The sequence below is a fragment of the Solenopsis invicta genome, chromosome 2 (assembly GCF_016802725.1).
Source record: "Solenopsis invicta isolate M01_SB chromosome 2, UNIL_Sinv_3.0, whole genome shotgun sequence".
Lineage (NCBI taxonomy): Eukaryota > Metazoa > Arthropoda > Insecta > Hymenoptera > Formicidae > Solenopsis > Solenopsis invicta.
The window spans coordinates 9,801,225-9,827,557 of NC_052665.1; the positions used below are offsets into that span (position 1 = coordinate 9,801,225).

General features: G+C 36.2%; 1 long non-coding RNA gene across 1 annotated transcript; it reads right to left on the reverse strand.

Annotated features, from left to right (window-relative positions):
• Positions 1 to 729: 729 nt before the first annotated feature.
• Positions 730 to 25,819, reverse strand: LOC120356994. Its single transcript, XR_005574200.1, has 3 exons — positions 25,762 to 25,819; positions 25,235 to 25,286; positions 730 to 912 (listed from the first exon to the last, which is right to left on the reverse strand). It is a non-coding gene; the product is annotated as an uncharacterized LOC120356994 (long non-coding RNA).
• Positions 25,820 to 26,333: the final 514 nt, after the last annotated feature.

Sequence of the window (26,333 nt, forward strand, 5' to 3'; positions counted from 1 at the left end):
AGATCGCGTATTCTGACTATGTGTACGTATATGTATTGACGTATTAAAAGTGTGATTTTTCTTTGATCCTGCGCAAAATCAAAGAAAACATTAAACAAAATATAAAAATATAATATACAAAAATTGATATTTGACTCACCCACCGATGCGCAACGAGCGGAGTTATTCAGCCATGAAGCTACGATGATACTGTAACACACAAACACAAGATTTAAAAATTAAAACTGTGTTCAAAATAATCGACATTTCAAAAGTTACTTTTTATACATCCAGAAAAAGATTTCTTTGAGTCAAAAAATATTTGTTTGACTTAAAGAAATTTGTACATTGATATACTGTTAAAAAAAATTTCTTTAATTCGAAGAAATTTTTTGATTCTTGAAATCCTTCGTTCCTTGAAATAATTTGGTTGTGCAACGCAAATTTTATTTAAATAAAAGTTATATATTTTTTAAAATCAAAATAACTAAATTATGTCTTACATTTCTGTCAGTACCTTCTTTGAATCAAATAATTATTTATTAAAATTAAACCAATCATTTGAATAAGTAATTTATTTACTTTAAAAATGATTGATAACGTCATTTTTTGAAATCAAATAAATTTTTATTTTCCTCAAAAGTATTTTTATTTCAATTTAAAAAAAAATCAAGTTAAAGAAACGATTTCATCAATTTAAACATAACTTTTCTCTAGATGTGTATAAAATTTAATATAAATAGCTTTTCTTTAAATAACTTTTTTTTAATTTATCGCGATAAGATCGAATAAAAGGGAGAAAGATTATTAAATTCATATAAATAAAAAATTATATTTACCCCAAGGTTGCTCCGCTGGGGCCCGATGCCTCTCCCAGGCCTCCTCCTCCTCTCAGTGTTCTTTAGGTTGTCCTCTTCTGCTGGCAGGTTTAACCTGAAACCACACAGTACGACGTGATTAATAAAGCGAAGTTAATAATTAATGGAAAGTTAATAGTTCGATAATTGCTAATTGTAATACATACTGGCAAAACGGTTACATTTCGCGAGATAACACACGTGGCTCGCGCCGCTACCTGCTCGCTCGAGTCTCGAAACGCGAATGATAGCGCAGCGACCTTGCCTAAACACATCGCGCTGTACACAAGATTAACGAAATCCAAGGCCAAATTCCTCGAATGTCGTATGTATACTGAATATTATCTCGCACTTTAAACTAATTATTAACAAAAACTTGACTTTCCACGTGCACGCAAATTGCACGCAAATGCGGCTTACAGCATTCGAAAACGCGAATCTTTACCTTTAATTTGCGTATTTGTTGTTTCACCGAGTTATTCAACATTGAAGCAAAAGAAACCATTGTTGCTTCAGTGTTGAATAACTCGGCGATAAAAAATCGTACAATGCTCGACAAATACGCAAATTAATTTTGACTTAAAATTTGTAATTTATATGAAATTATGTAATATTGAAAGTTTTGTAGCGCGTGCGTAGCGCACGCCTGTTTTGTCTAGTTTAAATAAAATTGCGATATGTCTAATATAATTAAAATTGAGCAAAGACCAACAAATGATCATAGCAAATGGTCAATAACATTTTTTATGTAATTTTGTATAAATTTTTTTCAAACTACATCGTTACTTTTGGTCTTAAAACGCAATTCTTAAATTATACCAGAGTAGTAATATTGCAATTATTTAAAATTGATAATCAATTTAATAACACTGACGTTAACAAAGAGTTAGAAAAGTTCAGGAATTTCTTATATTGAATTTTACACACATCGCCGAATAATCTCGACCTCGTCGCGGGCGGTCGTCCCGAGAAAAGCGGGACCTCCGGCCACGCGACTTCTAGAGAACGAAGATACTCGTGGTTTGACAAAGATTGGGAAAGAACGAAAAATGGAGCGCGATACCAAAAGCAATAATTATCGGTGCGTTCGGAGCGATCGCTGTGACCGTCGTCGGCGCCAGCCGGAAGTTGGTGGCGTTTAACCAGGGACCGCACGAAAAGGGATGAAAGGACGAGCCGATATCGGGCTCATTCGTCTAAGACGGACCGAGGAATTAGTCGGTACCGCTAATAAGAGGTCGCTTCCCTTTGCTTTCTCAACCGACGAGCAGGGGTGTCACCGTTAAATCTTAAGCGGATGAAGGGCAAACGAGGTGGAGAACGGGAAGGGACGACAATTTCTTAGGAGAATCTTATTTTAAAATCCATAGGCTTTTACTACTGAAAGCTAATTAATTGATTAAAAACGCGGCGACTGATAAAAATAATGTTTCTTTATCAGAACAGAAAGATGACTTCTTTTTATCGTTTGAATCATGAATTCGTGATGCATTGTGCAGATTTTAAAATATTATTAATCGTATTGCTACCTGCAAGACCGATTAATGAAGGAGACAGAGTCGGCATTTAAGAACGTCGGAAAGTTTCTTGGGATCTCAATGGGGCGATGGTCTATTCTTGGCATTTGCCGTAATTAGCAAAGGTTACTCCTTAGTAAAGCTGTCCCCTGTAATCTATCGCGATCTTGACCAGACTTAACAGAGCGTGACAAAATACTGCGCGCTGTAACCAAGGTTGTTAAACGAGCATCGAAAATCAGACAGAGAACTAAAATTCAAACTAAAAATCCGAATGATTGTCAAGTTATTTTCTTCCAATCGCGTAATCTGTTTTAAGAAGCCACATAAAATTATAGTCCACTTAATGCAAACATTCGAATCATTCTTTGATTGCTCAATTCTTAAAATTTTTTGCTCCGCTTGATCAATCAAACGTTTGGAAATATTTGTAGTGTCAAATGGATCGCAGACGGTCTCGTGTAAGTTTTGCTTTATCAGAAGAAATACGATGCGCAAAACTACGTATCACGCATTGCATTACTGGCTAGTCTCAGATTTTATTTAATTAGAAAAGGCGAAGTTAATTATTCTTTGTTTATTTAATGTGTCTACAAGTGTCAACAAATACAAAAGTATTTAATATTTCTAACTAATTAAATTTTGTTTATAATTAATTAAATTTTGCTATAATAATTATGATTAAGATTTTCATTATTAAAGTTATTACTATTATAATGTTGGTAATATTAGCAGAAGTGTGTTACATTGACAAAAAGGTTGATGACAAAAAGTTAAATTACTATAACTTAAATATCCATAACTGTCATTATAGCAGTATATAATTACTATAAAAATGAAACTTCTAACTATAATTATTTTAACATTCAATTTTAATCAAAAGTATCAAATTCTTTTCTCTCATTGTCAGTATATGAATATTTTATATTTTCGCACTTAAATAATAATAAATTAATAGGAAATTAAATGATTTGGCATTTGAATGACGATAAACAATAGTATATCCAAGCTACAAGATAACTAAAAATTGTATTTTTACACTGAAAAAGAGTTTGGTGACAGTTACCAAATGTTGAGTAAACTAATGTCAATTAAATATTTGGTTAATATACAAAAGCTGACTTTATTTTTCTAAATATTTAGTGTTACAAAACACAATAATACACATAACCAACCGTTTGGTAATACGTGTAAAAAATATATAGAAGAGTAAAATTATTTTTATTATCATTATTTAATCGAATATTTAATTGGCATTATTTCACTCAACATTTGGTAACTACTACCAACTCCTTTTTTCAATGTATATTTTCACAGTATATGTATTGATGGATTGGAACGGGACAGTAAGCAACACAAGTTAACGCATCGCAGAAGTTAACATTGTAAGCTATAACAGCGAAGCAACAAACTTTGGGGCCCAATTAATCTTTTCCAGCGGGTTCTTTGCACGCACGAGCGATTTAACGAGGTTGCTCGAAGCAACGCGCCGCCCACCAAGGACCGATTAATCTTCCCGCGAGAAAACGAGCGAGAAGAGTTCCTCCGAATCACGAGGGAAACACCGGCGTAAAATTAGCTAACACCACCTCTCGACAAGAATCCTCGGATTCCTCCTCTTCCTCAGAGATATAGCATGATGCTGCAACTATAATCCGCCATCGCGGTGGATGGCGAGAGAAATCGTCTCGGGCGCTCAGTAGGTTGCCACGGTTTGCGCCCGGCCACCCTTTGTTTGAGAAGCGAATTGCCGATTCATCTTGGCGCGTAATTATTTTTCGTAGAAGCAACGAACTTTAGACGGCGCGCCGTGGGGAGCCACTCGAAACTATTGGAATCCGCCGCATCGCTGTTGTAAATACTTTTACGTTATCCTGCTAACGCTAACCCTCTCACTTCGCCATTTCAAAATTAATTATTGTTGAAGAAATGTAATCTTTTTTATTCAATATCTGATAGATGTATCGAAGGAATTTTCTAGAATTTAACCAAACTGCTTTATAAGATAGTTTCGTTAAACTTTAATAAAACTTTTTATTAAATTATAAATTACAGTTAATTTTAAAATAAGTAGTAAAATTCTTCCAAATTCACGTTGTTTCACGACTACCACGATTTTGAGGATAAATTGAAATGAAAAAATTTGTTCCACGTAATAGCATATTACAATTTCCAACTTTTGTGAGATTTAATTCATAATGAATTAACTGCTCGCATTAACTGCTGAGAGAATAACATTGCAAGCTGATATTGAAAACAAAGCTAAAATAAGAAAATATTTTCTCACAACTGTTCGAAACCTTTCTATCTGTAAATGACAGTAATCTTCGTAGCTTAGCAAGAACTACATATAACAATAGCATCAGCTATTTATATAATTTTTTCTCTGTTCCTTGGTTATTCAATATTTAAAGATTCTCACTCTGAAATAACATGTTTCCGGAAAAAAAGAAAATGTTCGGTGATAGACCGCCAGGGAGATTAATTCTTCCTTTCTCGGTTCTGAAGAGCGAACAAAAGGGCGGGAGGTCCTGCGACAAGAAGGAAAGAAGGCGACGCGCCATTATTCCCCGGGTGCTTTATCTACGCCTCTCTCCGAGAAACAAAAGTTCGCCATCGCCACCACGACGGCGTCGGTACCTACCGACTATCGATCTTTTCGCCCTTTCGCGAACTGGTCCCTCGCAGGGAATAATGCGCGACGCGGAGATATACCTTGATCCGCAGATATCCAGCGGTCACGATCCCCGCGAACTTTTATATCGAGGGTCGCCGAAGTTTTTTGGCGCGTACTTCAAAGAAGTTCCCGCAAAAGGCAAAGAGAGAGAAGAGGAGAAAGTGAAAGAGACAGAGAGTGTAAGAGGAAAAGAGAGAGAAGATCCGGTAGACCGTCGACAAGTCCATCGTCAGGACGGCAGTGCGCCATGAAATATTCTATGAATTCCGAGTCGGCTTTGTGTCGGAATACAGCGACGGCGCGTCGCGAAAGGAGATATTTCCCCGCATTAAATTTTTATTGAAAAAACTTTTGCACACACCGCGATAAAATGTTCTGGGGGAGGGGGGAGGGAGAAGGGTGGCCCATCCCTCCCCTCTTCCCTCCCGTGCATCGTGCTTATATTTATTTATTCATGCGCTATACGCACGATAACCTTCGGCAATTTTCTTAATCGATAAAATTGTTCAGCGATATTTTTCCTACGCTTTTGTCTTTTCTCTCTGTTACGTGATATACGAACGCCATTCCGGAAGAAATTGTTATTGTAAATACTCAGTTTATTTTAAAGTCGAAAGGTTGATGTCTCTCACGCACATGTCTCGCGGATCGAAATCTCGAATGAGAAATCAATTGCAGCGTGTCTTCCATGAATAAATATAATCCGGTCAACCTACATACTAAAGCAAACTCTAAGTAATCTAACTTGCGTAAAATATTGTTCATACTCCGTATAATCTTGGTCAAAAGTATCAGACACCTTATATATTTTTTAAATATTTTTAACTGTATCTAGAAATTTAAACAGAAATAAAAATATAAATTATCCTTTCTTCAAAAACTCTTTAAGTTAATTTTACAATGTTAGTATAATCAATAAAAAATAATACAAACAAAAGTATTCTGGATAAATGAAAACAATACAAGTGCCTAATATTTGTAGCCAAGGCTGTGAATGTAAAATTAAATTATACATATAAATATACGGAGGGGTTTCTCTTTCGGAGGCTTCGGAGCGTATATCTTTCGCCTATTTCGCGCTTAAGAGCGATTTCGCGAAAGATGGCGATCTCATCAAGAAGTAATACGATACACCGCCAGCCCCTGTCGAACAACGAGAGGAAACCTTCGAACTAGCAGAAGCCATAATTTCGCAAAATGAGGTAAGCTTCTTCTATCTCTCCTTCTCAGGGACGTCCCTCAAGGCTGGCATGGGGTTACATCCCTCTTCTGCGATCGCCCCCATCGCTCCGGCCAACCCCCTTGTGTCATGTTGGGGTTGCGCGCTGCACAACTGACCAATAAGCTACCCCTCGCGCTTATGTCCACACCGACTATTCGATCGATAGTTACAGTATCCATGTAACTTTCTTCGTCCACCATCAGCTCCCTTCTCGTAACGTACGCCGAAGGCACGGCTCAACTCGGCGCGCACGACATTTCGCAGAAATAATACACCCCGCGCTTTCCAACTTTTCAGTCAAGTTTGTTACAAAAAAAATTCCCGCCGTCTCGCGATACCCGCTCGGTTTTTGACATTCGATCGTACGTCGCGAATAGAAGATAACAACAGTTTATTAACATTTATAAATAGCTAGAATGCATGAATAGCTAGAATGCATATTTACGATGATAATATGGTACACGGAGAAAACTTTTTCTTAGAACTAAACTACTTCATATTATAAAAACTATAATAAATGTAAAATATTAAGTATTCAGAACAAATATTTTATAATATAAAATAGAGTTTAATTAGATTTTACAAAAATTCTGCTAATTTTTACTAAAGTTATGGTAAAATTTTACAAAGTCCATGTTATTCCACAATTATTATAATTGTCAAAGTAAATTAAAAAAAAAATTCCGTGTAGAAGCGCCATGTAATCAAGGCAGTTTAATATAGTTATAGTTTAATGATCGAAAGCAGAATTGATAGATAAAAATATAATTTAAATTAGTTTATTTCATCGCAACAATGTCGGACGACATGATGAAAACTGCGTTCTGAATCAGCAAGTTTCTCAATTAACTCCTGGAAATGATATAAAGCTAACAACGGCCCCGGATATTTTAAAGGGCCACTTATTTTGCATCGTTGCATTTTTATTCGGCCTCGCGTACCCATCGGGAGAAACTTTTCCATTAAAACCTGCCGCGAAAGTTGCTGACGACCATCGATAAGACGCCTTGACGTAATTAATAGCGGCCGCAACGAAAGATGGTTAAGTCGACGACGCGACGAAGGGAGAGAATAATGCCGAGCTAAGAGGCTCGGAGCGAGTGTGATAGCGTACTAAAAAAGACTACACAGAATCGAGAAACTGTATTCTTTTATTTCGTACTTTACGCCCTCTCTCTCTCTCTCTCTCTCTCTCTCTCTCTCTCTCGTGAATTTTACATCGTCAATATTTTTCAAATATAATTAATATTTATTGTAAAACACAAATAAATATTAATTATATACTGAGATGAAAAAAAAGAAATAGTTATAATTAGCACAATTAAACTATAATTTATAATATATTCGCTAAAAAACTATTTATAGTTATTTCAACCATGCAAAGCTAAGAAAATGGTAACAAAAATAGTTATATACACTGTAACTGCGACTACATTTCTCATATAAAAATGTTTATTTTATGTTTACCGTCCATGACTTGATATTTTATTACACTAATATTTAAAATGATCAAAGTTTATAATGAAATTTTTTCCGAGGAGGTACAGGCTATACGTATAAGATTATTATGACTAACATTTATAACGGTAATAACAATAAGAAACGGAGCTTCTAATCGTGCAATCGTGGAATACCAAATACTTTTTTTCTCAATGTAATATCAAATGAAACAGATAAAGGAAAAAATGTTGATCTGTGAGAAAGTTGGTTCTCTCATTTTGATATAATGTACGCGCTTATTACGAAACGGTAATAAATTGTCGAGGGTTCCCCCACATTCGCGGCGAAAATTCCCGATGAAGGATCGCTCGGGATGGATTGGCCGTTAATCAGGAGTAAGGGGCTACTGATTCAGGAATTTTTAATGGCCGATCTCCTCCCACCGAAGAGAGCTCTTCTCTCACCAAGGAAAATGCCGTCGATTAATTCGGGTGACATTTTTGCGAAGAAGTTCTTTTTCGGAAAGACAATGTGCCAGGGAGGCAAGGGGGTGTGCAAGTTACAAAAGGGAGAATTCCGGACAAAGGGTGCGAGAACGCTGGAACAAAGGAACAGATAACGGACCGAGCAAAAACACTGGGGCACAGAGAAGTCTCCGTGCCTACTTCGTTCCGGATCGTGGCGCGCGTTCGTCCTTGGCGCGAGAAAAAAGCGTCTGCTTCCTGTTTTACAAGAACCAGTTCTTGACTTTATCACTCCCAGATAAAATATCAATTGAAAAATATTGTACTCAAAGTAGAAGGTTACCTTCTACATTGAAGAAACGCGTTACCGAAGCACTGTCAACCGTATTGAAATGTTTTGAATACCAGAAGTCAGTTTTTTTTTTTCCAAGAAGTAATGTTGGTCTACAGGCGACTGAGATAAGAAGCCGATAAGGAAAAGGGATTCCGTAGCTGTGCGTTGAACGGACGATAACACAAACGTGGAAGAAAGCGTGAAGTTAAAAGGAGGAAAAGAATAGCGGGAGAAGCGAGCGTTATTTTTAAAGAAAAGAGAATCCTCTACCCCTCTCGCGCGGGGAGTGCGCAAGTAGAAGACCCGCACCGTAATGAAAACATGAATACTTGAAGCCCTCCCACCGCCCATAATTATATCTTCGCCCTCCGGTTAGGCTCGAGCCACGATCCGCGAAGCTCGGGGAAACGCAGAACAGCAGAAGGGGAGAGACGGCGGCGGCGGCGCGCGGCGAAGAGAATCGAGGGGGTGGACAGGGGTGCCATTTCTGTCCCCTAAATAATTAATTCCGGCAGCGCCGCCGGCTTAAATGTGCGCGGAGAGTGAGAGAGGGAAAAACTTCGGTATAACCGGGGACACAAGTCTGCTCTGGAGATTCGACCCCGACCCTCGTAGCAGAGCGCGCGCGCGCGCGCGCAAAATCGATTGCATCGAGAACACGATGGAGTGGTATTTAAAAGCTGCTGAACTTTCCCGTGTGGCTACCACGGCGTATCTTAGAAAATGCGACCGTGACATATGGCAAACGAAAATTTATGAAACTCCCTCTCAATTCTCATACACTGACAGAATTAATGGTATTCGCTATTTGTAATTACAATTTAATGAATGAAATAATTATGGTTACAGGAGAAGCAGTATCAAATTAATATATTCAATTTAGAAATCACTGTTTCACACATAAACAAGAAACTATGTTTCTAGTCACTTAAAAAACACAATGTTCTATATATAACAGTATTTAAAAAATTCTTATTTTTTGGGTTAAAGGTATTGTTATTTTTTTTCTTTTTAAGCCACAAAAATTAATTACACAATGAGAAAACATTTTTCTTGATAAAACTATACAAAATTTATAATTATGTCCAGTTCGTTAGCAAAACAAAGCAACTGTAACGGTAACGGCGTTACAAGTAACTCGTTACTTTCCATCCCTGAAATATACAATATACATATATATAGTTGACGCCAAAAATAATTATAAATTACAATTAAATTACGGCAATAGCATAACCATTTCTCTTCTCAGTATACGATATCTTTATGAACACGAAATGAAGTTTTGATTTCTCCGATACGTTGTTATAAATCAAGATTCGAGGTATCTGTATCGAACGAAACTATAAAGGGCCTTACGCACGTAAGCAACGAAGCGTTAAGACTGACCGTCGAAAGATTGATTGATCGATTTACTCTTAAAGTATGGAGAGAGGGGAAAATCGCCGCGGCGCGGTGCCGGCGTTTAGATTAAATCGCTAATCTCTATTCTGCTTTCGCATTTGCGCGAGCGCGAGCTCGACGGTCGGTTGAGCTTCAACGTAGGTGCCTTACGTCTTGGAAGATAAGGCGGAGGATTAATGGTTGCGGCATTAGGGCGTAATTTTATGGGGATTATTTTAAAGGCCTTCTTAGATCCAGTGGCTCAGTCGCGATTATCTAGATATCATTAATCATGCGCCCCCGCGCTCGCGCTTTAAACTCCGTAAACGCGATACCAAAAACTTTTTGAAGCACCATTTACCCGGCTGCCGCCCGAGTTTAGGTAGTTACGGTATAGCTTCTCACTGGTAAACGTTAATATCTTCAGGGAAAATGAGAGACGGCGGTCGCTCGTAAAATTACACGAAAAGACGTTTCGTGACCGTGTGATATTCTTCAACACGCGTATTTGTCAGAATGCCAAAATATTTGTCCATCTCGCTGGTCCATCTCTCTCGTGTGCACATGATTACCGAAATATTTGCATTGTCATTCGTATTGCTATTTATTGTCCGACTTATATATATGTATATATTACCAGAAAATACGCCAGGAGTTAACTGTGCTAATGCCAAAGTACACGAACATGACCGTCCTCAAATATTTTCATATTGTGAAGAGCAGATGATTATTTATAAATACACCACCTTTCGCTTGATTCTGTACCAAATACTAATTCTGCGAAACTTATAAACATATCAATGACAGAGTAAACACTCTAAAATGTTCGCTCAAATGGGGTAGAACGCAATGACAAAGCGGGAAGAAAGTGTACAAACCTGTCTTTTTCTACAATTGCACTGATTGTTCTGAAAACAAACCACTGGCGTTAATCAATCAAAAATTATGAAACAAAAAAAAAAGAAATGGACATTGATTTATGGACTTATCGCATTTCTTTTTGTGCTTGGCTTGTAAGAATTACACATAGAGAATGTTCTTTTGCTCTTAAAATCATAATCGTAAAAGAACGTGAATTTCGGAGAATTTACCGTAACTTTCGTAAAATTTTACTAAAATTTAATCAAATTATTTTATATCATACTATAGAACAATTTGCTTAAATTTTACTAAAATTATAATAGTGCAGTGAAACCGTTGTTCGATTTGAACTGTAAAATCCAGACTTTAAAATCCATGTTTAGTGATTCAAACAATTTTACTATATTTTTAATCAAAATTAATCAAATTGTCATATAATATAAAATTTAGAGCATAAAATTATATATTATAAATTTAATATTATAAAATGGTTGAGTTAAATTTTATTACAATTTAGTTAAAAATATCGTAAAATTCATCAAGTTCATGTTGTCGCACGACTGCCAAGATTTTTAGAGTAAATTGTAAGAGAAAATCCTCTCTATGCAGTGAGCATTATAGTATAGTATATTTATGTATATTCAATGACGAGATTGTTCGCTAAATTTAAACTCACTGCGATCTTGAGGGTTTCAGATGAAGACAGGCTTAACATAAAATAAAATCATCACTGACTGTGAATGCAGGCAGATCAATGCAAATACTGGTACTGTTTCGCGGTAAAGGGTAAAGAGCCACGCCTCTTCTCAAGTTTTTCACCAATCCGAGGGGTGGGCCTGTCTGGTTACGTCAGCCGACTCTGGGCAGGTGCCGCATAGGGTTGGAAAGCATAGGTAAAAACCAGCGATACGAGAAGGGGTTAAACAAATCAGAGCGCATCGATTGGTCGCGCGGCGGCCAGAGGGAAGACACGAAAGGGTTCGAGGAGACTTAATGAGTTAAACCGCCATTTTGAATCCTTTATGCTCTCGCGCTACCGAAGCTTAAAACTCGATGCGGTTCCGTTCGTTAATTCTTTTCTCCTTTCTCTCTCTCTCTCTCTCTTGCGCGCGCGTAATTAAAGTCAAGCAATTTATATCGCTTGTATAAACGTTTGCGTAACGGTATTAGAGATACGTACTTAATCCCGAGCGTACATGCACCCTCGTATCTTCGGCGGCTCCGAGAAATCCCGTTACATCCCGCACACCTTAATCCTGCGGACGCTCCGTCTCCACGAAAAAAAGCAACGTAATAAAGGACCCTTGAAATCCACCGGCCAGAATCAGAGAGAGAAAAAAGCGGAGCGCTGGCTGCACGCACGCGTTGCATAAATATTATTAAGTTTGACCGACGAAGCATGCCTACATCTGCCCGATGACGGAGAAAGGAAAGGCGAGCGATTTTCGGAATCCACGCGGCCGATATAAATTTGACGATCGGCCTGGATAGTCCTTTGTACTATTTTTTTTCTTCTCCTGCCATCCTGTTCGCGCGCGCGGCACGGACCAAAACACGTGCTGAAAACTCTCCGCTATTGGAAAATCGTCTCAAGGAGTTTTTAATACCGCGCGAAAAAACGACCCCACTAGCATAAAAGTTACATTTTCGATTGAAGAATAGACTAATCGTTTCGAACTGTGCTATTGGTAAAGAAGATGCGTGGGACAGATGCGTGGACAGATGCAGAAGTTCTATTTGTAGTAAAAAGTATAATTAACCCTTATTCGTGCGAAGGAGTCTGCTATATATAGGTTTAAAAGCAACTTTTTTTATTCAATGAAACTTATTATTTTAACATTTAAAATAAACAAAGGCCCCCAATTTTTTAATGTTAAAGGGTTATAAGATTTTAACGCAAATTAATATTCTTTAACGTTATTTAAAAGCTGTGTTTAAAAAGATACTCGTACGATGTTTCTGCTTTGAAAATATGTATGTCTGTTAAAGAGAGTAAGATGCAAAATTATATTGAAAATATTGTAAAAGTTTGAACGTATTTTTCTCAAAATATTATTTTTTAGAACAGTAGCCATGATAACTTAAACATGTTTTAGGTGATTAATTAAAAATTTTTAAATAATACAGTACTTTTAACAACATTCAATTTCTGATCATGAAAGCTTTCTTCGATTTTTAATTCATTTTTCTTAAGTTATATAAAAATTTTTTTCCAGAAAACCCAATTTTTTAATTTAAAAATATATGCAGAGTTTCGCGAAAAATGAGATTTAAAAAAATTCTCTTCGTAATGCAAAAATGACAGGTGTAAAGAAGAAAAATTATTCACTTTTTAATTTCAGACATTCACAATTTATTTACTGAGACAGAATCGTGGCTATTACGCAGCATTTATTTAGAGAGAACGCTATTATTAACTCTCCGAGGACATTGTTGTTTTCCACTGTTTTCATGGCACGAAGGGTCGTTGGTGCTTGAGTGTTTTTGGAAAAATGATTCTAAAAAAATCTGTAAAAATTTTGGTACACTTTTCCGACATTCCATAATACGATTTCACATTTGCTTGACCCAAAACGTTATTCATTTTTTTTTTAACATAAAATTTAATTGCCATAAAATTATACCGAAAAACGGTATGGAAAATCTACAGATCGAAAATTTGAGGCGTGTAGGCGCGTGCTTTTACATTCACCCGCACGTGAACAAATTGAGAAATTAATATCAAATTAATATAAAAGATGAGCTTTATACCTAGCTTATTTATTTCCGATATTTCTTGTATGATTTTATATATCTTTATAAGTTTAGCAAACTGCGCAACAAATAAATTTTCAACCTTAAAATATAGTTATAAATTGAACAAGAATGTAATATCATAATATTAAATTTATAATCAATTCAATAATAGTAATGCTAAGCATCTGTTATCCTCTTTCTACATATCATCACACGCCTCGGTGGTCGAAGTATAATACTAAGACATATCCGCCCAGAAAAATTAGGAGGTTCCAGATTCGATTCTTGGCTGAGGTGTTATTTTTAGCAACAATTCTTGGTAGTATTTATGGGGATGAAATAATAGCAGCGTTATTATTAACACTAAAAGAACCGGATTAGACGACCCTCTTAGAAAAACCGTGAGAATTAATTTGGCTCTAAATACATATTGTCGTAACTAATAAATAGAAAAAAACTAAACGTACAGATATTTATATCTGTACGTTTTAATATCAATAATACCAATTATTACATATCGAATAGCAGCCAATAAGCGAATGGCGGCATTTTATGTAACCGGGGTGATTTTCCGCGCCTTATTGGTTCACCTACGGAACTACTTTCGTACCGTATTCTTCTCTTGATACAGCTGCACTCACCGATTTGAGTCGAGTCACACCGTGGCATGCACGTATAACGCGGTCCTGAATAAAGGCATTCTTTCATTAATTCTTATTTAATCGTCCGTGTATCTCCTCGATTCCACGAATTTAATCGAAAATACATTACCATACATGTATAATATATTATACCTTCACCAGTCTCGGCATCCTTGCAATTAATTTTGTTATTGTTTCATATTAAACAGACAAAATTATTTGCGGTAAAAAAAAATTTTTTTAATCTATGCAAATTCAGGAGTTTATAACAAACACTTTTTCTTTTCGCTCTTTTTTCCCTAAACTCTTTAATATCAAAGTTAAAAAACATTTTATTAACTATAAGTTTTACTACAAAAAGGTCGATACTAAAAATACTAAAAATTATCGTATTAATTTTTTCCAAAAAACATTTTAAAACTCAAAAAGCCTACTTTAAAATACATTTATATTAAATTTTGTCCGATGATATTTTATCAAACTGCAGCACTTTAAAATGAAACAAAAATATTGCAAAAAATATCAATTTTCAACTGTATGTAATTTAAGAATAAAATGTCGTTAAAACAAAATTCAAACACAGATTTAAAGCCCTGCCTTTGCTCTTTAAAATGCGTGATTAAAAACTTCTCTACGACTTTTTTCACTGAGATATTTAACTTTTCGTAAGATGCGAGAAAATTGCAAGTGTTACCAAACTTTTGATCGGCACTTTTCAAGCGAATAAATAGATAAATACACTTCAAGATATTCATTTATTTATTTAAATTCATAAAACTTGTAAATAGAATCATAAAATATATACAAATATAACATCAAATATAGAAGAGCCAAATTGACTCTAATGGTCCTTCTAGGTAGACAATTAAATAAAAAGTTAACTACTTATAATATATATATGAAAAATTTTTTTTACCAAAATTGAAAACAAAAAATAATGAAAAACCACAAAAGGATATCATGTAAAAGCAAAATTGTAAAAAGTTACAACAGTTTGAATTTTACAAGAAGTCAAATTGGCTGCCTCGGTCCTTCTAGTATAAATTAATATCATTTTAATATTGCGATATTATATTATTCTCATTCAGTTCATAATTATGTTTTAAGACTGAAAATTTAGCAATTTGATGAACTTGAAAAGTTCAAAAAAATTACACGAGAAATATCAGCACGAAAGCCTAGCTATGATCAAATAAGGCTCATCTTTAATTAATTGTGTTTTTACATCGATCTATATTTCTCTTATTCTCCTATTATTATTTAATATGTAAGATTTGACGGGGTGATGTCCATCATTATTCTGCGTGCGCTTTAAATAATGTTGTACATGACACGAAGATACACACGCGTTAGCGGATTATTACGTAAAATTATGCCGAGCCGAGGAACGTATGCAACGGCACGGAAGATCTACAGATCGGAGATTTGGGGCGCGTGGGCGATTCTAAATCCGACAATGGCGCGCTTATGCCTACCACCTGCTTAGGTGAGAATCAGGAGACAAATATTAACATCTATATTTCAGCGAGCCAGACGCGCGAACGAGAAAAAGGCAGCTTTTGTTCCGCTCGAAAAGTACGACTTCGAATTCACGTATTCACTGCGCTGCACAGAAAAAAAGATTTCTGTCAAACCGACAATCATCGTTTAATGTATATAAAAATATAAAATTTTCTTTAAAGAATTTGATAGTCTCAAACATTTTCTATAATGACATAATGACATAATCTGCAATGATATACGTAGATACAACTTAAGTAGATTCTGTTTAATAGTTAATTAAATTTCAATGTGATTATTGTGGCAAAATTTTAATAGATAAATATTTTATCCATTGAGAAAGAAACGGAAGCTTTTCTTATTTAAGCTTATTTTAGATTTGTCTTGTTTTCTTTTTATAAGAATCTTGTATTATAAAATTTTAGAGATACTGATAAATACGAAGGAATACTTATACGCTCTCTTCTTTCGCTCGTTTCTCTTCGCGGCGCCTTTTCCTGCGTTCGGCACAAAACGAGTAAAGCGTTTCGTGATGGAGAAAACGTGCATCGACATGATCCATACGGCCCACTTGACTCTTTGGCCCGTCTCTTCCGCTCGTCTTTCCCGAGTGAACATGGCTCACGCTTACGGCGCGTTTGAAGTCGGTCGTGTCGCCAGCGATCTCTCTTTCTTTCTCTCGCGCGACAAATCGTTCTGATCGAAGCAACGTGGCCAAAACGTCGCCAAATTGATACCGAAGAAAGAGAGGAAAACGTGGTAACCGACTAGCCCGACCATGTATCCACGGCCATCGGGTTTCTGTTTCCGGGAGCACGAGCGCAATAAAATGATCCATTGCCAGGAGGAGGAAAGAACGAGAAACGACGACGCCGTGATCCCGGAGGAGAAAAGAGGAGAAGGAGGAGGAGGAGGAGGAGGAGGGTAAAAAGCGGCAGCCTGTTGCTGCTCGCGTGGAGCTGCCGTTTGCACGTATGTACGTGTGGATATATCTACACGTGTATAGATACACACATGGACGGTGAACCGTGTGTGCGAGAGACGTTGGGACTCCTCAAAGGAAGAGGATGAGTCGGCGCGAGTCGAACACACGAAGGGAGGCACTGACATCGTGTAGTTGCTTGAGGAATCTCTCCTCTCCCTTCAGCTGTATTCCCAGTAGCGTTATCTCCGTCAGTTTCATTGTCGCGACATAACTTCCCACTTGTCTCGCCGTGTCTTCTTTCACGGCAAAAATGTTAATAGGCGTAGCGATAAATAGGCCGCACATATGGCTACGTATGTAAACGTGAAAGCGTTCCTCTCCAAATTTCTATCTCGCCTCTCGCCTCGAGAAACGTGGCGATCGCAAAATAACGAGATGAGCAACGAGAACCTTGCACCGTTGCCAGTCGCGAATAATTTACAAAACGCTGAGAGTGATTCTTATGCAGTTGGCAACCGGCGCGGCGCAGCGGTGGCGGACCGCCTCCGCGAATGCAAGAGGAGCCAGAGGGGGAGAGAGAGAGAGAGAGAGAGAGATCTCGCGCGCGCGGAATTCTTTCAGGGGACCATTTGTCAGTGTCCATTAGTGCGGGACACTGGCAGCGGGACGTTTAGCGCGACACAATGTTAAAGAGTTGTGTATTTGCAAAGTTAAATGAACCTTGCGCCGTGGGCGACGATTGTGCAGCTGCGCGGAGTGGCTGCCTCTCGCTGTCGCGACAAGAGCTGGCGGGGGCACCCTCTTGAGGTGTGCCCATGCGAGAAAACTGCCAAGAGGACGCGCGGTGGTCGCAGCCTGGAAAGGCTGCCCGGAATGACGAGGCGTGTGTGCTTCTCTCTTTCGATGTATAAATAAAACTAACTCCCGCATCTCTCCTTCCGTCGCGCATGAGTTAACCCGCGTGCTTCTGCCTTCCAATGTCCTGCGGAGAAGACGAAAAGATGCGCCCGAGGATCGCCCAGGAGACACGGGCACGTACCTTATCCCATTCTCGGATATTTCAGCGAACTTAACCGTTCTTATGAGAGCGCTTTTGTGTATAAACGCACTCGGCGGGAAGTCGAGTGGTTCTTTGATAAAAACAGAAAATAAACGGGACTTGATGCTAAACGCTATCAAAAGTCGCAGTATTTTGTCGATTTTTAAGTTTTTCAATTTCATATGTCCACGATAGAAATGTCAAAAGGATTTTTTTTGTTGTATTGTATCTTATCGAAAAGTTGAAGAATAATTATGGAAAAATTGTACAAAATATTTGTAATATTGTTTAGCCATTATTGCATATCAGTTACCTCATTCTCATTCAAAATTGAGTTATTAAATAAGTTAATCTAGGATAAATGAAGAATAATGAAAAACAAAGAGTGAGTAATATATATATATAGAAAATATACCAATCAATTTTTATTATGAAGCTAATAACATATTTCAATTTTCTAAGAGCTTTATAATATTTCCCACTTTCTCTTTTTTCAGTTCAATATTTTTATATTCCCGGCTTTATATAAATCCGTTTTTCATTACCATTACATTGAAAAAAATATTGTTAACTGAATTTTTCAATTTGATTAAGTTAAGTATATACATATTTGAACATTAACATTTTTTGTTCATATTTAATTTAATTACATACTCCATTGGCCAAAAATATTAAATACTTATATTTTTTTATTTGTCCAGAATTTTTCTTTGAAGTAATGATTATCTTCTACAAATAATATTTTTTTAATAAGTTTTAAAATATATTTATCACAAATTTTAGTAAAACTCATTATCAGGGTACTAAAAAAAAATTAATATTTTTTTAAGAAGAATAATGTAAAATTCGTATAAAGAAAAATCAGAATAACAAATATTCCTCTAAGTATATGATAAGGAATTTTTTTCAAGACGCGCCAAACCACACGTCACTGAGAGGTGAGCGCGTGCGTCAGTTTTGAAATCGTGAACAAAGTCTGGATAGCATGCCCACCCTGGTCGACGAGTCACGTAGCGCCTTTCGAAAATCCAAATCGGCGAAAAATTTAATCGACCATGCGGAGTTTCGCCCGCGGGCTCGCATTTTCCCGATGGATCTGCGACAATGTGAATCGTCCGTAGCGAGCACAATGGTACGGAATTCGAAGATGGGTAAAAGGAGACGTGAAGCAGAGAGAGAAACTGAAATGTAGGAAGATCAGACCACACAGGCGACGACTCGCGTGCTTCGGGCGAGGCCATATATCGTAACGAGGCATCGATCGATTAAGTTGTACGATCAACAATGAAGCAATTACAGATCGCGCGGATGCTAAATCGTGGGCCCTTCGGGATGTATTATTAATCGGACGAGGGCGCGGACGCGAGGAACGTTTGCAACGGCACACCTGTCTCGTGTGTATAAATTCACGGAACCATCTACTACGTTATGAAGGCCCTTAATTTGTAGCGTCGTAACCAAACATATCATAGAATTCGGAAAAAGAGTACCCCCGAACTATCCAAACTTTCGACTATCCGCTCGAGCAATGTAGAATCGCTGCGTCATAACAATCATTAGACATATGACTATTTAAGAAAAATAATAAAATAATGAGACTTTAAAATAATATTATTGCAAATTGATTTATATGTTTTAGATCTAATTTTCATACAGATTTTATTAAAATAAATTTTTTACTTGAACTTGTAATTATCAACAATTATTGTTTTTATTTGTTCATTGACCGGTGACTCTGGGCTTCTTCTATGTCGTGAGTTAAGCAGCAAATCGTCTTCTACGAGTAAAAAACGTCGGATATGCTCGAAAGGCGAGCCAAATGTCGGAAAAGGGACAAACGAGACGAAAGGAGAATCTCGACGTGTTCGACTCCCAAAGTTTTTACGGCTGCCGAAGCAGATGCGGACGGGTGTCCGCCGAAGGAGAACGGTGACGAGAGTAAAAGTAAAGGCTCTCGTTTATTTCTCGTTCATTGAGAGCGTGCATTCGCGAGAGAGCCGCACATCATTGTCAACGAACGTCTTGCTGAAACGATCGAGTCGACAGTCTCATCGACATTCACGCGCGTCGTGGCTGTCGACCGAAAAAGAGGGACGTTTTGAATACGGGCCGCGAATAAGGGTGAAGGCAACCCTCGCGGCCTCTCCTCTAGAAACGAGTTCGGTCGGAGTGACCTCTTCACCCTGTGGCGACGTGCGCGCGCGCGTATAAAGAAATCGAAAAAGCGAAATTGACATTCTTTGCGAGCGGCAAAAAGAGGGTAAAACTCGTAGCCTAGGGTAACACGCATTGACTTTAAGCTGATTGACGCGCGAATGCGATCCGGCCGCGGCGTCCTGTCGGCTGTGCCACTAGCATGTGGATGCAAACGAGATGCGCGAAGAAAGAGGATGCGACAGAAAATAAAAAAATACAAAAGTAATTCGTAACTCTTTGTAACAGAATTGCACGTTAAGAAATAGATAAGATATATTTATTATAAATTGTTTAATAATTAATAATAATTAATTATTAAACAATTTTTTTTTAATTATTGTTATCTCATCAGGCACGAAAAGGTTAAATACATTTTTTTTTTAGAGTGCACAGAATTCAATTTGCATACATTTCAATCCTGATTTGAGTCCTCTTCAGTACGTATTATTTGTGAATCATAGTATGTAAAATACTTTATGTTTAAATTTTATTTGTCCATTTATTCATTACAGTAAGGTATAAATCAAATTACTAAAATGCTTGAAGCTGTCTTCATAAATTGTTAAAATTATTGAAATTATCATGGCTTCACTCGAAAAAAAAGTGTTTAATTTTTAAATATTAAAATGTTTTACTTCCGTTTTACAAACACTTAAAAATGTTTTTATTTTAACCAATATAGATCTAAAACACTAAAACGTATAAAACTGTACTTTTTAACAGGCTTTAAATATTTTGGTAGTTTAAATTTAAACATCGTTTAAAACGAAAATATTTTTAAGTATTTAAAAAACAGAGACAAAAATAAAAGATGTTAATATCTTAAAATTAAACACTTTTTGAGTAGTTTAATTGAAATTATTTTAAAAACGAGAACGTGATTTAGTTTTCCGAAAAGATTTTCCGATATCGTGAGTTATGCAAGAACGTTTCTAGGAAAGATAGGAAAGAATTTATTATCGCGGGAGGAAGCATCACCGGCACAGCCAAAAACACGCAGCTCAACACGCATCCAAAAAATATCTTAAAGAAATCTTTTAGACATGCATGTTGTCTGGAACTAATGCTCCACTAAATTCTTAGAAACACATTTAATTATTACAAAACCACTTTTTGCAGTTCAATCGATTAGCAAAGCGTGAAAATCTTGGATCAAGAATCCCCCTATTGCAAACGTTTGATCTCGTAAAGATACTTCACATAAAATTGCAAGAAGGGAGACTAAATCTGATTCAAGATATGGAGCTGCATGACTACGCATGCCTTCGTGAAAAGATTAGAGTGTTTCTATTTCATAAAGTAAACAAAGCGAAAGATTGCAAGCAGCTTACAATAAAACATAAGAACAGAAAAACAACACTATTAAACAATATATGACCCATTTCTCACCCAAGAAAATTCAGATTTGAAAGAGTAAAGATAGTCTTAAATATAAGATTTAATTATGAATATCAATTATGAATTATTCTTATATTTAAGTCTAAACTGTCTTCAAGAGATGTCATCAACCAATCACAGCTGTATTAGAATCTCAAGACATTACTTAAGATAAAAAAAGACAGTCTCGAAATAAGATTTGACTATGAATAGCGGCATTCGTCTCGCTTAGCTCGCTCCAAACTCTTCACAAGATAAAATCTTAAAATAAAAATCAATCGGTCTGTGAAAGAAAAGAATACCGTGTGCGTAGTGTAAATAAAAAATTAATACTAAATAAAAATTTTTTTGCAACAAATTTTTTATAGTATTTTTTAAGAGAAAAATGGTTTTCCTATTGACATTATTGCTTGTTAGCATCATTCATTATTATATTGATTATGAATTTAATATTGTGCTATTACTATTCTTGTTTAACTTATAATTGTCTTTCACGACCAAAAATTAATTCGGCGTGCAGTTTCGTGAACTTAAAAATGTATATAAAATTATACAAGAAATATCAGCACTAATTGTAAAATCTAACTATGACCGTAAAGATTCTTCAATTATGATTTGTGTCTTTACGGTCTATTATTCTAATTATTCTGCTTTATAACTAAAAAGATTAAATAAAGCTCAAACTGATTAAAATCAATAAGATAAAACAGATTTATAAACTAGATTTATAAGCTAGATATTTATGCTTTAACTTATTTAGTCCAACTAATTAACGAATTTAGTCTATAAAACATCTAATTAATTGCAATTTAATATAAACATTGCAAAGATCGAATATTCAAACTCATACTCGAAGAATTTGCATGTCCTATAAAATTTTCTCTCTCGCACAATAATAAATCTTTATCAGAATTCGGCGTGTTTGTCCTTGCAAACGCCGGTCACAATAAGCAAATTTGAAGTCTTCCGACAGAGATCACACTATCGTCGAAAATCGTTTGCGAATTCATCGCCGTAGCGTCATTCACGCCGCAAATTGTCGCGGACAAATTACTGGCGGCGAATAAAGCGATCTCGTTTCTCCCTCTTTCCTCCTCGCGTAACCACCCGCCCTTCGCTCTTCCTCTTTGTCGCACCCCTCGGAAATATTGGTCAGACCTGTCCCGCATTCGTTTTACGGGGGGGGGGGGAGGAGGAGAGAGACCGCGCGTAACGGGGGTGGCAAACGGGCACGGTGCAGAGCGCCGATTCGAAGAGCGCGACCCTTCTGTTCGCGCCGCGCACACATCCCAGACCCGCGCCAGCCCAGCCTCGAATTACTCACCGATCTCCCCTTTACCCGTTGCCCGTTTTACCCGAAAATCCAAAAACGAGGGGATTTGCTCGTGTGTGCGGAAGCAGAACCAAACGCGTGGGGTCGATTGCTCTCCTTCTCTCCTTCTCTTTCTCTCTCTCTCTCTCTCTCTCTCTCTCTCTTCCGCGCGTCTCTCTCTCTCTCTCTCTCTCTCTTCCGCGCAGTACTTTCATCCATCTCAGAATCCAACCTTCCCTCCCCCCCTCCTCGAAACCGAATTTCTCCCCAACAAAGTTCTTTCTCTCCAGTAACTTATTCCGTGATAGAAATTTACTCTCGACGACCACTCTCGCCCGTTATAATAGCGATCTGTTAAATGGCGGTCAAATATTACTCGGTTCCGCGATTGCATCAACTGCCGGCGATAAGACTATCTTATATCTCAATAATCTGTAGATTTCAGATTAACTTGTATACAAGAATTTTTAATTTTTTTACCAAAAAAATTTATGTACTATTTAATGCATTTTTATAGTCAGTGCATTTTTTAGTGCAATTTTATAGAAAATTAATGGAGAAATTACAAACTATGGCCATCTTTTCCGTATAGCCATAATATCTCAATTGACCATATTGGATTGCACTATTTTTATAATTTTCTCATTGTCTACGTATTGAGAAGAACCAAAACCCAAGGTAGAAATGTTTACGATTCGCAGTACTAATTATTATCATGTAGAAAAAACATTATCAAGTAATAGCAAGATAAACTTATTTATGTACAGAGTTCTTCAAAAGTGAATGTTAATTGCTCGGGAGGTGATTGGGAATCCAAAAACGAGAAAAAAGTTAGTATAAAAATAAGTTTGCAAATACATTGTTTTCAAGTTATCGCTATTTTTATGTTGAAATTGCTTTCAAATTCTTTTGTCAAAATCAAAAATAAGAGATTAACGTCTCTTGGCAGAGATGGTTAAGCGGGCTGTGCCTTCACGTGGCGCATCCTGTGAAGTGATAAAGCAACCCGCAACTTTTATTTTACTTTAATTATATTCCTTTTCAATTTCGATAAAAGAAGCAAATTCAAAAACAAAGAAATTTTAACATAAAAATAGCGATAATTTAAAAACAATGCATTTTCAGGTGTTGATTCATATCTACTTTTTTTGTTTTCGGACTCTCAATTATAAGCGATTAACCTGCATTTTTGAAACACTCTGTATTTCCTATAATTAATAATTAGACTTCTTTAAAAAATTTAATAACCTTAACTTACAACAAAATATTTCATATTTTTATTTTAATATGTAATAGTCATATAAAAAACACGATGTATAGTATGATTGTTTTGATAATAATGCACTGAGAAAAAAAAGTTAATTTAACTAAAATTTTCAACATGATTAAATTTTTTTAGTTCCGATATTTATATATTTAATTCAAATACATAAAATACTTGAATTTTCATTTGAGCATTTATATATTTAAATACATAAATACTTAAATTGAAATTTAATCAAGTTGAAAATTGTAGTCGAGATAACATTTTTTTCTCAGTGTAGCAATAATAATAATAAAATATTAATCGCACCGTCAAACATGGCCAGTCGCATTGGCAATTGTAGGTACTATCTTTTAAATAAATTCCATTTTCATTTTGTCGTGTCACGCGCGAACCAAAGCGACACGTTGCGTCGCGAACGAAAGATGCCGTCCTTTCGGCATCCGGTCAGTTTTTCGCTTCCTTAAATCTCCTCTCGCGAGGGTAGCCGAATCACACGTCAGTTGCAGAGATGGACGTTTTTGTGTTATGGGAAAAAAATATCGTGCCGGTCTCCCGGGCCGCCGCGCCGCCACCGCCACCACCGATAGGGTGTAAGAGTACGCGGTGCGCACGGATGAAAGGGGGTGAAGGGCAACGGAGAATGTAGGGTGGTTTTAGGTCCTCCATTCAATTTATCGATGGATTGACAGCTCTGTTAGGCCCTTGTTACGCGAGAGCACGTTGTCGAGCAAAAAAGATAGACCGAGAGCTGCGGGAAAAAAGGAGAGCAAGCGGAGAGGCAAGGGGCAGGAGAAATAGATTTGCGATTTAATCGTGCGCACTTTACGTCCGTGCATACGTGTTCTTCTACAAACGGGAAGCACATTGCTTCTATCGGTATCAATTAAATACGGAAATTATCACCTCGAGGTAGAGCCGATCAATGGCAACATTTTCCAATATCGATACGATTTCAAATATTTTTAAGATAGAATTTCTTGAAATGAAAAATGAGAAATAAGAATTTACGTGGATAGAATCGGAAATGAGAAATGAGAATTCACATGGATAGAATTTTCTTTTAGAATTTGTCCTCAAAATTGTAGATGTTACTATATTTTAAACAAAATTTTAATAATTTTAGTCAAATTATTTAATAAATTTAAATAAATTTTACTAAAAATAATGAAGTTCTTTGACGTTCATGTTCATGTCAAGAATATCCGGCTTTATGCGAACGGCACTATTATAGGATAAGGTTGCCGAAATCGCACTACTTTTCACATAAAGGCTTATAACTAAGAAATTATAAGAAATATTTTTAATTTTCTTACATCATAATAACGTACAATATTTCTCTTTTCATATTTATTTTTTTTCAGAATTTTATGCATTGTCATAAATTTTTAATATACCTGACGATTTTTAATATGCCTTTAAATAGTGCGAGTTAAGCAACCGGTCTTCTCGTACTATAGGCTAACATTTGCAAAACATTAAAATATAATAAAGAAATTGATTTTTGACTCACCGACCCGATGCGCAGCGAGTGGAGTTATTCAGCCACGAAGCTACGGTGATTACTGCAACACAAACATAAAATTTAAAAATTAAAACTGCGCTCAAAATTAATAAGCTCAAAAGTTATTTCTTATACACTCAGAGAAAAGTTCTTTTAAATAAAAAAAGTATTTGTTCAACTCAAAGAAATTCGTGCACTGCTATACAGTTTAAAAAAAGTTTGTTTAACTTGAAGACATTTTTTGATTGTTTCTTTTATTAGAATTTAAGAAACAATTTGGTTGTGCAATGCAAATTTTATTTAAATGAAAGAAATATATTTTTAAAACTAGAACAACTAAATTATTTTTTACATTTCTATCAACTTAAAACAACCAAACTAAAGAAACGATTTTATCAATTTAAATAACTTTCCTCTGTGTGTGTATACAATTTTATATTAATTTTTTTAAGTAGCTTTTTTTTTAATTTATTCAATAATATCGAAAGAAAAGGAAAAAGATTATTAAATTCATATAAATAAGGAATTATACTTACTCTAAGTTACTCCGCTGAGGCACGATGCTCCCAGGTCTCCTCTCAGATCTTGTAAATCTGTAACATACAAGTAGAACAAAGATTATAGAAACGATCAAAATAATTAATATTTTAAAGAATAATTATGTAGTTCATTGAATTTTATTTATACTTTCAACTCCAAGGCCATGTGTCAGTAAAATTCCTCGAAATGTCTAAAGCGCTGTATAGTACGTACTTGCGAAACGAAGAACGATCACGAGATTCGCGAGATAGCACACAGAGTGGCGCGCGCCACTACTTGCTCGCTCGAGTCTCGAAACGCGAATGATAGCGCGGTGACCTTGCGTAAACACATCGCGCTGTATACAAGAGCAATAAACTCCAAGGCCAAATTCCTCGAATGCGTATACTGAATGTGTATACTGAATATTATCTCGCACTTTAAACCAATTCTCTTCACATGTTTTTTTGTTAATCCTGAAGACATGTGAAAAAAGTTACCACAATGGATCTCTTTTGTTATCAATTATTTTTGCATTATTTTATTTAAAGTGGTTCAAAATTAATATCCAAAAATAATTTTATTTTCC